Genomic DNA, 11,754 nt, shown 5'->3' with positions numbered 1-11,754 from the left:
TCAAAATGGTACTAGGCTTTGCCTTCTTAAGGTTGTGTTCAGCAGTTCTCAACATGTTCAACATCTCAGGTAGTGATTTGTCAATTTCATTCACGTTGTAGTTCATCAAGTAAATTATCCTTCCATATTATTATATTTTTATATTGTTATGTTTTTAAACCTTATTATGATGGGTTGTGATGTTATTTTACATATATCATTATGGGAAAGCAGCAGGTTGTAGCACCCCATGGCTATAAGGTTCTTAGAGTTGTCGAACACTCGTAAGTATTTTTTCTTATTAATAATTCAAGTTCATATATGACTTTATTTAAAATATATTACTCATACATTAATATTATTTTGTGTAGGTTCATTTCTCATAGCCAACGAGTTGCCACCTATATCATGGGAAAATTCAAGGAAAGAGTATACGCTTCTGGTACTACATGGAGACACGTACACCAGGAGATGAAGCTGTTTTATTATAATGAATTTATGGTAAGTAAATTTAATATATTTAGTATTCTAATATAGTTATCCTTTAAACTAAATGTTTAACTTATAATTACAAAAAAGATATACATGAGAGGATGAGAAAGAAAAATAATTTAAAGCTACATGGAATACTTACTTTGCCAAACTTTACAGAGATCATATATACTATCTCAGAAAGAAGAGCACTAGACCTGCGTATGTTTATGAGGCAATATGGAGTGCATGGATGGCCATCTAGGCTGCAAAAAGGTGGCAAATAAATGTTGAAAAGGTAAAAGAAAATAGAAATATAGAGTCAGGTGGCTCGAGCACCAGAACCACTCGACATATGACAAAATCCAGATCCATTGTTGAGCATTCCATGGATATGGTGAGTATAATTTATAGTTATACTTTGTAACAATTTTGTATTTATTACCAAACTTGTATAATTTTATTCCAAATTATTTTGTATGTAGGAACGTGAGCTTGTCTGTCAACCCACATGTATGGAGGTCTTTCTCAAGATCCACAAGAAGAAGGATGGGTCATTTGTTAATTCTCGATCTTAGACTGTACATGTAAGATTATTAATTTTATTATATTTGTTTGTTTCTATCTTGATTAGTATTTAGCAATACTAATCAAATTGGATATTATATTTTTTCACATAGGAACAAATGACAGATAGAGTGGTTCAGTCATCTCAACCACAAGCGGAGGAGAGAGAGCCACAGTCTCTATCTACTTATGCTCTAAATGAGATTTATTATGATGTTGTCGGTGGAATGAAAAAAAATCCACCCTCTACGGCCTTGGCTCCCAGGCCAAACTTGCATTTGATTATTTGAGGAATCCGGTGGTTTATGTTAGTTCCACTTCTTCTAGTGAGGTACAATCTTTAAGACGTGAAAATCAAGAACTGCGTACTAAATTGAAATGAATGGAACAGATGACGGACAATAGGGATCAGTAGAGGGCTGCTGAGGAGTAGAGGAGGACTGAACGTGATGCGAGTAATGAAGCTCTCATGGCTCAAATGTGAGCGATCGTGGCTAATTTCACCCTGGCATCACATGTTTTTGAGTCACACGAGAGTCAAGATCCATCAGACAATGGTGATTAGCTTTTTTTTTTTAGGTTTGTTCAACTACAATTTAGTTTTTTATTTATTATACATAGACGTGATAATATATTTATTCTATTTTAATATTATAATATGTTCATTTCTAAATATTTTATTACTATATATTTCAGGAGTCACGTTCAACCCTATTTACATATTGGCTCTTCATATTATCACATGCTCATTTATGTTCAAGTATCATTTTATTACATATAAAATTCATTATACATGTATGTAAAATATTTATTTATACATCAACATGATCATTTGGTATTTAACTTTCTACAGAATTTTCTTTATTTTCTTATATTCTTATATTATTTGGAGTACTTTCTATTATGGTATGTATTCTATAAACTCAGATTTAAATATAGATATTTGCATATGCATTCTGTAGAATTATTTAGTTTTGTTTGTTTTAAATGATTATGATTATTTCTATTTGTATGAATGTTAGTTTATTTGTGCTTATATGGATTGTATGAAGAAGAGAGGAATGAATTCTAAAGATGTATGGAATATGTTTTTATGTGTGAATTTTATAAGTGTGATTGTTATATGATGTATGTAAGAAATTTTTTCACAATAAATTAGAAATTATATTAGTTCAAAAATAATTGATTATATAATTGAGACTTCGACCAAATTTAATAACAAATATGAAAAAAAATCCATTAATCTTAAAAGTTATAATTAAGGTAAAGTAGAGAAAAATCTCTAATCACAATCATAACTTTGTATACAGTCTTCAATCACACTTTCCCTCTCTTTATTTTTTCCTATCATACTTTCTCTCTCATCATATTTTTTCATCATACTTTGTCTCCTCAATATCTCATTTTTTCTCATCACACTTTCTCTCTCTTTATTTTTTCCCATCACTCTTTCTCTCTCATTATACTTTTTTTCTCTTTCATTATACTTTTTTCTCTTCTCAATCTCTCATATCAGGCTCTCTCTCCACATTTTCTCTCATCACACTTTCTCTCTCTTCATTTTTTCCCATTACACTTTTTCTCTCATCACACTTTCTCTCTCATCATATGTTTCTCTCACATTCAACTTTCTCATCCATCTAATTTTTTTCTCTTAGTTTCCTCTAAGGGTAAAAAAGGGAATTTAGGCTCATTCCGATTGAAAATATTCAACTAACCAAACATTATTTTTAAGAATGATACCCAAGCTCATACCCATTCTCATTCCACAATACTATGATACTTATTCCCATTCCGATTCCTAGGAGAGAACCAAATGCCATCTAAATAAATTTAAGCATGAGAATAAACTAATCATAAGCATGAATACAAGCATAGACAAAGGCATACTTACATGGCATAAACATATATACTAAAGATCAACATAAATACATGCAACCATAAACATAACCATATATGAACCTGAACGAAAAACTGAGCGTAACATAATCATGAACCTATCATGACCATAACTTGAACATAAGCATAATCATAAACGTACTGCCACGTAAGTAGATTGGCATGTCATAAACAATATAGGGTTGGTGAGCTCCTAAGGTAGGGTCACGGATCACACTTTACCTCATAATATTTGGTGAGCTCCCGGGCCAGGGTCACCGGTCACACTAAACCACATACGATTATAGGCATGTCAAGGTCCACCTTCTTGTCTTGCATCATAAATATTCTCCTTTGGGAGAGTGGTTCATTTTGGGGGCATTCTTTCTTCATATGTCCAATATCCCCATATTTATAGCACCGACTTGATCCCTTCATGCAGGCTCTCGAGTGTCTACGTTGGCATGTTGGGCATACCAGAAATTCATTAGGCTTTGGGACAACTTGCTTCTGCGATCTCTCCCCCTGGCCCTTCTGTCGCCTAGTTGCTTCCCTCTTGTTTTGCTATTGAGGCTGCTGATAAGTCGTCAGGCACAATCTCTTGCTTTGTCTATAGGCTTAGTAAGGAACTAGGGCGCTAAACACACAAAAGAGCAATGGAAAAATTCTAGTTCCTGTCTAGAAGATCCATGCGAAGGGAAATACAAATACATATACTAAGTTTGATGATAGGAATACCTTTGATGTGTGCACTCGAACTCTCGACAGCTTAGATCTCAACATGATTACATGTATGTGCCTCTAGCAGTATCCACACCAACAAGCGTCTCATCCGTCTCACGAACTCAAGAAGTGGAGAAGAAAACTACCTAAGGTTGTGCTAGCAACCAAGCAAGGTAATTTAGGTGGAGAAAGGAAGAGAGGAAGAAGACAATGAACACCTTACAATCGATGGCCAAAATTCCTCCTTTTGTATTCCTATGGAATACCAAAAGTCCATTTGGCTCTTGATCTCCCTTTTACCTCTTGATCTTCTTCATGAATTGACAAGGTCATCTTTCATGAAGAGTCTTTTGGTTAAGTCAAAATTGGCCTTTCCTCTTCCGTTTTTTGGTAAAGTCAAAATTGACCTTTCGTCTTCCCTTTTTTGGTCAAGTCAAAATTGATCTTTCCTCTTCTTTGGTGAATTCAAGTTCACCCAATGAGTCTAACTCATTGATTCTCATGAAATTTTGAATTCAATGAAACACCATTTCATTCATTCGAATTAAACTCCATGAGTCTAGTTTGAATTAAACTTAATCCAATAATTAGATCCAATTGAGTCTAACACAATAAGCCTAATTTGGATTAGACATAATCTAATGATTCATCATATGAGTCCATCTCTAAATCTACTTATTCTTTGTGTGTGACCCAATAGGTTCTCATAACATTGGTAATGTATCCAAATCAACATTTAGATACATAAGCAATGAGTGACATCTGACAAGACATCATTGCTACCCAAGTGACGAGAAAGTCGAGATTTGACCTAACCTCTCTGTGGTTATTATCTTGTATGACTTGGTCCTTTTATCCTTGATATCTAGATTGATCAATGAGGCATAGATCATGTCATCCTCTTATCAATCTTTGTGTTTCTTGATCTCTAAGTAGACACACTAAAACAAATAAGCTCAATATCACATATTGACTCATTTGAGCATGGTCATGCATTCTTGTATCCTACTTATCAAGGAGCCCACAGATATCGCTTCCATCATATGGAAGGGATAGATCCCATCTACATCACTCACATCCCTCCGCATAAGTTATTGCATACCTAGTGATCAATTTTATAGTCCTCCCTGTTACAGGTGACGTTTGCCGATACTAAAGTATACAACGCCTTATGTAGGGAACCGTAGTGACTTCAGGTCAAAGGACTATTCATGCCAATAGTCACATGAGAATGTTTATAACACTCATATAATGATCTATAAACATTCTCATGGCGAGTCATTCAGTATATATTCTTTAATATATACCCATGTGCCAACTTGATATCTCATATCCATGACTTGTGAGATTAAGTCATCTGTTGACCTACATGCCTTAATGCATTATTATTGTCCTTGCATATTAATGCTTGACTAAGAATAGTTAAGAGTAGTGTTCCATGTATATCTACAATATCTCACTATCAATTCAATTAATTGATATGTTGTAGATTAGAACCTTCTACTTTAGGACATTATTATACTTATTCATTCGACACTGAATTAAATAAATATAACAACCAACTTTACCTTTTATTAATAATTAAATATGATACAAAAGAAGCCCTTTATAATCATCTCATAATTCACACTAGAGCTAATACTAACAATCTCCCACTAGCACTAGTGGCAATCACTGAAATATCTAATAACAGTGACCTAGTATGATCATCAAGCTTCCTCTGTGTCAAAACCTTGGTCAAGGGATTCGTAATATTAGCATCGGTTGGTACTCTGCATATCCTCACATCTCCTCTATCGATGATCTCTTGAATGAGATGGAATCGCCGTAGTATATGTTTGGATCTCTGATGAGAGCGAGGTTCCTTAGCCTGTGCAATAGCCCCATTGTTATCACAATAGAGGTCTATTAGGTTCTCTATACTAGAAACAATACCAAGCTCTGTAATAAATTTCTTGATCCAAACAACCTCTTTAGCTGTAGCTGAAGTGGCAATGTACTTGACTTCTATTGTAGAATCAACGACTGTGTCTTGCTTTAAACTCTTCTAGCTCACATCACCACCATTTAAGCAAAATGCATACCCTAACTACGATCTATAATCATCCTTGTCAGTTTGGAAGCTAGCATCGGTGTAACCCTTTACAGCAAGCTTTTCATCGCCTCCAAAGATATCAAGAAATAATCTTGAGTTCTTCTCAAGTACTTAACAATATTCTTGACTGTTGTCTAGTGACTTTCACTTGGATTTGACTAGTATCTGCTCATCATGCTTAATGCATATGAGACATCTAGGTGAGTACAAAGCATGGTATATATGATAGACCCTATAGCAGATGCATAAGGAATCTGATCCATGCGGACCCTTTCTTCCTTAGAAGGAGGGCATTGAGTCTTCAAAAGACTAACACCATGTGACATTGGCAGGAATCCCTTCTTGAAATGTTGCATGGTAAAACGTTTGAGCACCTTGTCAATATATGTACTCTGACTTAGACCAAGAAATCTCTTAGATATATCTCTATAGATCTTGATGCCTAAAATGTAGACTGCTTCACCTAAGTCCTTCATTGAGAAATAATTCCCAAGTCACGTCTTCACTGACTAAAGAGTAGGGATATCATTTCCAATAAGAAGTATGTCATCTACATACAATATGAGAAATATGACTGTCCTCCCACTAATCTTCTTATTGACACAAAGTTTATCTTCATTCTTGATGAAACCAAACGTTTTAATCGCATCATCGAATCAAAGATTCCAACTTCTAGAAGCTTGATTTAATTCATATATGGATCGTTGCAACTTACATACCTTTCCAACATGCTCTGGATCCATAAAACCCTCAAGTTGTGTCATGTACACATCCTCGAGTAGATTTTCATTAAGAAATGTGGTTTGGACATCCATCTGCCACATCTCATAATCATAGTAAGCAACAATAGCAAGCATGATCCGAATGGACTTTAGCATCATAACTGGTGAAAAGGTTTCATCATCGTCTATACCATGAATCTGCTTGAATCCTTTAGCCACCAATCTACCTTTATAGGTATGTATATGACTATCCAGGTTAGTCTTCACCTTGAAGACCCACTTACACCCAATGGATTTGATCCCTTCAGGTGGATCAACCAATTAGTGTACATGGATTCCATTTCAGATCTCATGGCTTCTAGCCATTTCTCATAATCTGGACCCTGTACAGCTTCCTGATTAGATGTAGGCTCATTGAGACCAATTAACACTACTTCACCGTTGTCAAACAAGAGAAAAAAATATCTCTTAGATGGGTCCTATCAGATCTGCGTATAGCTTGTGCTGTAATACCCACTAAGCTTGTAGGATAAATATATGAATGTGGGATTTTGCCTTAGAAAATAATAGGAAGTGAGTTGAACCAAAAAGGAAATAAAAATAAATAAAAATAGGGAGAGATCAAGGATTGAACCTTGAACCTCTTATATGATAATTCATAGAATTAATTAGTAGAAACCAATTGGGATAGAGAGAAGATATTGATAGCAAAGGAGGGAAACTTATGATAAAGGTAAGAGTAAAAGCTAACCAAAAGAAAATAAGAAAAGAGCAAGAGAAAGGCAACTTGCCTTCCTCCCTTCCTCTCCCTCTTCCTCTTTGATTTTGCCGAAATGTTTAAAGAGGGATTAAGGGGATTCATTCCCCCTTATTTCACCATGAATGATGAGGATAAATAAACAAATAAAAATAAAAATAAAATAGGAAAAAGGGCTAAGGGAGAAGGAAAGCAAAAACTAAGTTTGCTACCTCTTCCCCCTTAACATAAAAGGGAGCAAGAAAAGAGAAAACTATTTTTCTCTCATTTTCTTTCATTCATCCTCTCCCTCACCGAGAACACCACAGTCCCCTCTCCTCCATCTTCAGCCCCAAAGCCAAATTTTTCCCTAAGAAAAACCTAAGATACAAGGAGGACTTAGCAAGGGAATCAAGGGAAAAGAACTAGAAGAAGAGACTACTTCTTCTTCACCATACCTTAGATCCACAAGCGAAAAGGATGTAAGCTTCCCCTCACCTGTGGTACAAGGCTTTTATGTGCTTTTCAGATTTTATGAAGATTTTTAAAACCTAGAAACGAGTTTAAGAAAATTCGGCCAAGAAGAGCTTTCAAAATCTAGTGATGTTTAAAACTAGTCCTCATTTCATGATAGATTTTCTATGCTATGTAGAAGGGTTTTTCTTCATGTTTTTATACCTATATGATACTTGATCAGTGGGGTACTTAACCCTAGAATTTCGGCCAAAAATATTTTAAGGAGGCTAGGGAAATTATTGTTTTACCAAATTAGTACAAAATTCTCCCTATGAAATATTAAGGATCTTGTATTAGTTTTCTTGCTTAAAAGATATTTGAATCTAAGAGAAAACCTCTTATATGTTTCGGCCAAGAAATGGTTTAGGGTTAGGAAGACCTTTAAATTTAAATAACCATGCTCATGTGATAGAATACAAAGATCTTAAAGGATTTGTATGCTTGAATATTGCTAGAATTTCATGAACTCCTTCTTAGGGTTTTTCGGCCATGATGAGATGGATAGCTTAGAAAAGCTTAAACAAAATTTTAATGTGCTCAAGACCTCTGTACTATTTAGATATGAAAGTTGTTTAATACCCTCATGCTTGATTAGGGTGTAGAAAAATTAGTTGCATGACATATAACATGTATGACCACAAGGGGTCCTAGCTTATTCATGAACCAATTTGTATATATGTTTTTTTAGTAACTTTTGCCATGAAATTTACTTAGGTTTTTCATGCTTTAGGCCACTTAAGAACCTAGCTAAAGAATGGTAGGTTTCGGCCATGAGAAGAAAATAAAAGAAAAAGAGAAAAAGAAACCTAGAAAGCCTAAGACACAATTCATATGTATACTCATTATGCTTGTCCTTATACATGCTATGAAACTTGTATAAATTCTCATGCTCTTAGGCTATTTGAAATAAGTTTATATTCTGTGAGTTTCAGCCAAGTAGGGTTAAAAAGACCTAGAGGCCTTAGAAATGAAACCAAATGTGTTAAAAGTACTTCTTATGAAAATAGGATAATGTGTTGATTGTTTCACATGCTTGTATGATTTTTCCATGACCTAAATGAACCCTTGAATGTTTCGGTCATGAAGGTTTAGATGCCCTAGAAACCCTAGGACTTAAATTAAATATGCTCATGTCACTCTACATGAAATATGATAAGTAGAAAGCCAAGGTTCAATTGCTATATGTTGTTTTATGACCTAAAATGATGCTAGGGTACGTTTCGGCCATAACTATTGTATGATGCCTTGTATGAATTTATACATAATGTTAGTCCAAGTTCACATGCTTGTATGCTTGTTTGTAGCCCTAATGAGAACTTGTTAAATTTCGGCCATGACATATGTTAAGGGCTTAAAGAACTTAGGAACTAATTCAAATGTGTCAAATGTGTTTACCTTGTTCCTTGGTAAAAATGTTATAAATATGATTTAAAGTTGTCCATGCTTTTATGTCATATGGAACCTTGTTTCACACCTTAATGTTTCGGCCATATGAAATTAGGGACTTGAGGAACTTAGAAATTAAGTTAATCATGGTTATAATGCTTCCTATGAAAATGTTATGATGATAATTTAGGTGCCACATGCTTGGATGTTGTGTTTAACCTAAATTGACCTCTAAAGGGTTTCGGCAACAAGGGTTTAGGAAGCTTACAACCAAGATAAATATGATACCATGTTTCCTATGATAGGATATTCACAAGATACACCTTTATGCTTAATATGTATACTTGTGACTTATGACTTATGATATGAGATATGCATGCTTTCATGATATGATATGTGCTTAAGAAATATGCATGCTTTTATGATATGATACGTGCTTAGAGACATGCATGTTTTATGATATGATATGTGGTTAAAAATGCATGCCTTGATGATATGTTAAGTGCTTAAAAATGTGCATGCTTTAAAATGTGATATGTGGTTAATATATGCATGCCTTGATGATATGTTAAGTGCTTAAAAATGTGCATGCTTTAAAATGTGATATGTGGTTAATATATGCATGCTTGATGATATGTTAAGTGCTTAAAAATGTGCATGCTTTAAAATGTGATATGTGGTTAAAAATGCATGCCTTGATGATATGTTAAGTGCTTAAAAATGTGCATGCTTTAAAATGTGATATGTGGTTAATATATGCATGCCTTGATGATATGTTAAGTGCTTAAAAATGTGCATGCTTTAAAATGTGATATGTGGTTAATATATGCATGCTTGATGATATGTTAAGTGCTTAAAAATGTGCATGCTTTAAAATGTGATATGTGGTTAATATATGCATGCCTTGATGATATGTTAAGTGCTTAAAAATGTGCATGCTTTAAAATGTGATATGTGGTTAATATATGCATGCCTTGATGATATGTTAAGTGCTTAAAAATGTTCATGCTTTAAAATGTGATATGTGGTTAATATATGCATGCTTGATGATATGTTAAGTGCTTAAAAATGTACATGCTTTAAAATGTGATATGTGGTTAATATATGCATGCTTTGATGATATGTTAAGTGATTAAAAATGTGCATGCTTTAGAATGTGATATGTGGTTAATATATGCATGCTTTGATGATATGCTAAGTGTTTAAAAGAATGCATGCTTTATGTTATGATATGTGGTTAAAAATGCAAGATTTGATGCTGTAATGTATGCCTAAGTGATTCATACTTTTATGAAGTGATGTATGCCTAAGTGATGCATACTTTTATGAAGTGATGTATGCCTAAGTGATGCATACTTTTATGATGTGATGTATGCCTAAGTGATGCATACTTTTATGATATGATGTGTGCCTAAGTGATGCATGCTTTTATGATACATGATATGTATGACATGTACTTTACTTTATTTGTGAGTGGCTTGTACCAAGGGTGGGCTCCATAAGCGCCCCGGGGACTAAGGACCTCGTTAGGGATGGGCTCCTAAGTGCCCCTAGGACTAAGGGCCTAGTATGTTTGCCTCGTAGGGTTCAAGACTTGCTACCTTGGACCTACAAGGTTGCGCGCAATATGTAAGTGGTACATAGCCGGGATCCCCCCTTATGTTGAGATTACTTTCAAGTATATATATGTAAAAGAAAATGGTTTTAAAGATCATGAGACATACACATGTTTTTCGGATACATGTTTTCCAAAATCATATTGCATACACCTTATGATTATGCTATGTTTCATGTTATGCTCTTGATTATGATATGCCATGATAAGGTATGATTATGTTATGTTCATGCTATACCTTATAGACATGTTTCGGCCATGGATTTGTTGATGCCTGATATATAGATTTTGGCCATAGATATGATGATGCCTTGATGTACATGTTTCGGCCATAGTATGATGCTTTGATATACATGTTTCGGCCATGCTTTGATATACCATGATACTTGTTGTTATGCCATGTCTAGCTATGTTTTATGCAATGCACTATGTATATGTTTCGGCCATGGTGATGCTTGATATGCTATGACTAGTTGTGATTATATTATGATGCATGATATGCTTGAATAGAATGTTATGTTATGTCATGATTAGTTGAGATTATGACTTATTGATGCATTCTTGATTATGTGCTGATTTTTGGCTTTAGTGAGTAGGAAAGGAACTTACTGAGCCATGAGTGCTCACAGCTTACTTTCCTTGTACCACAGATAAAGGGAAAAGATGGATGAGCTAAAGGAGCAGCAAGAGGGGCAACGAAGATGTGTGTGGCGGTGGCTTGGCAACTAATTAAGAACCTGCTTAAAGTTTCTTTAAAGAACTATGCATTGGTATTTTATGACTTGTGATACCTAAACATGTGTGGCTTGACATTATGGTTCCACTGGATTTGATGTTATGATTTTGATACCATGTGATAGTATAGTTCAAAAGAAATTTAAAAGAAAAGTTTTTATTAAAACTATGAAAATTATTTTAAGTCTTCCGCTGTTTTAAAAAGAAAATTTTATACGTAGAGTATCGTAGCCCCATCCCTTAGGGTAGCAGGGAGGGCAGGCGTTACATGTGCTACTTGAACAGGCTGTTGCTCCACAACTTCTTGTGGTGTAACAACATCATGATCCAC

The sequence above is a fragment of the Zingiber officinale genome, chromosome 11B, assembly GCF_018446385.1.
Source record: "Zingiber officinale cultivar Zhangliang chromosome 11B, Zo_v1.1, whole genome shotgun sequence".
In the NCBI taxonomy this organism is placed as follows: Eukaryota; Viridiplantae; Streptophyta; class Magnoliopsida; order Zingiberales; family Zingiberaceae; genus Zingiber; species Zingiber officinale.
Note: the sequence above shows the minus strand (reverse complement) of the source record.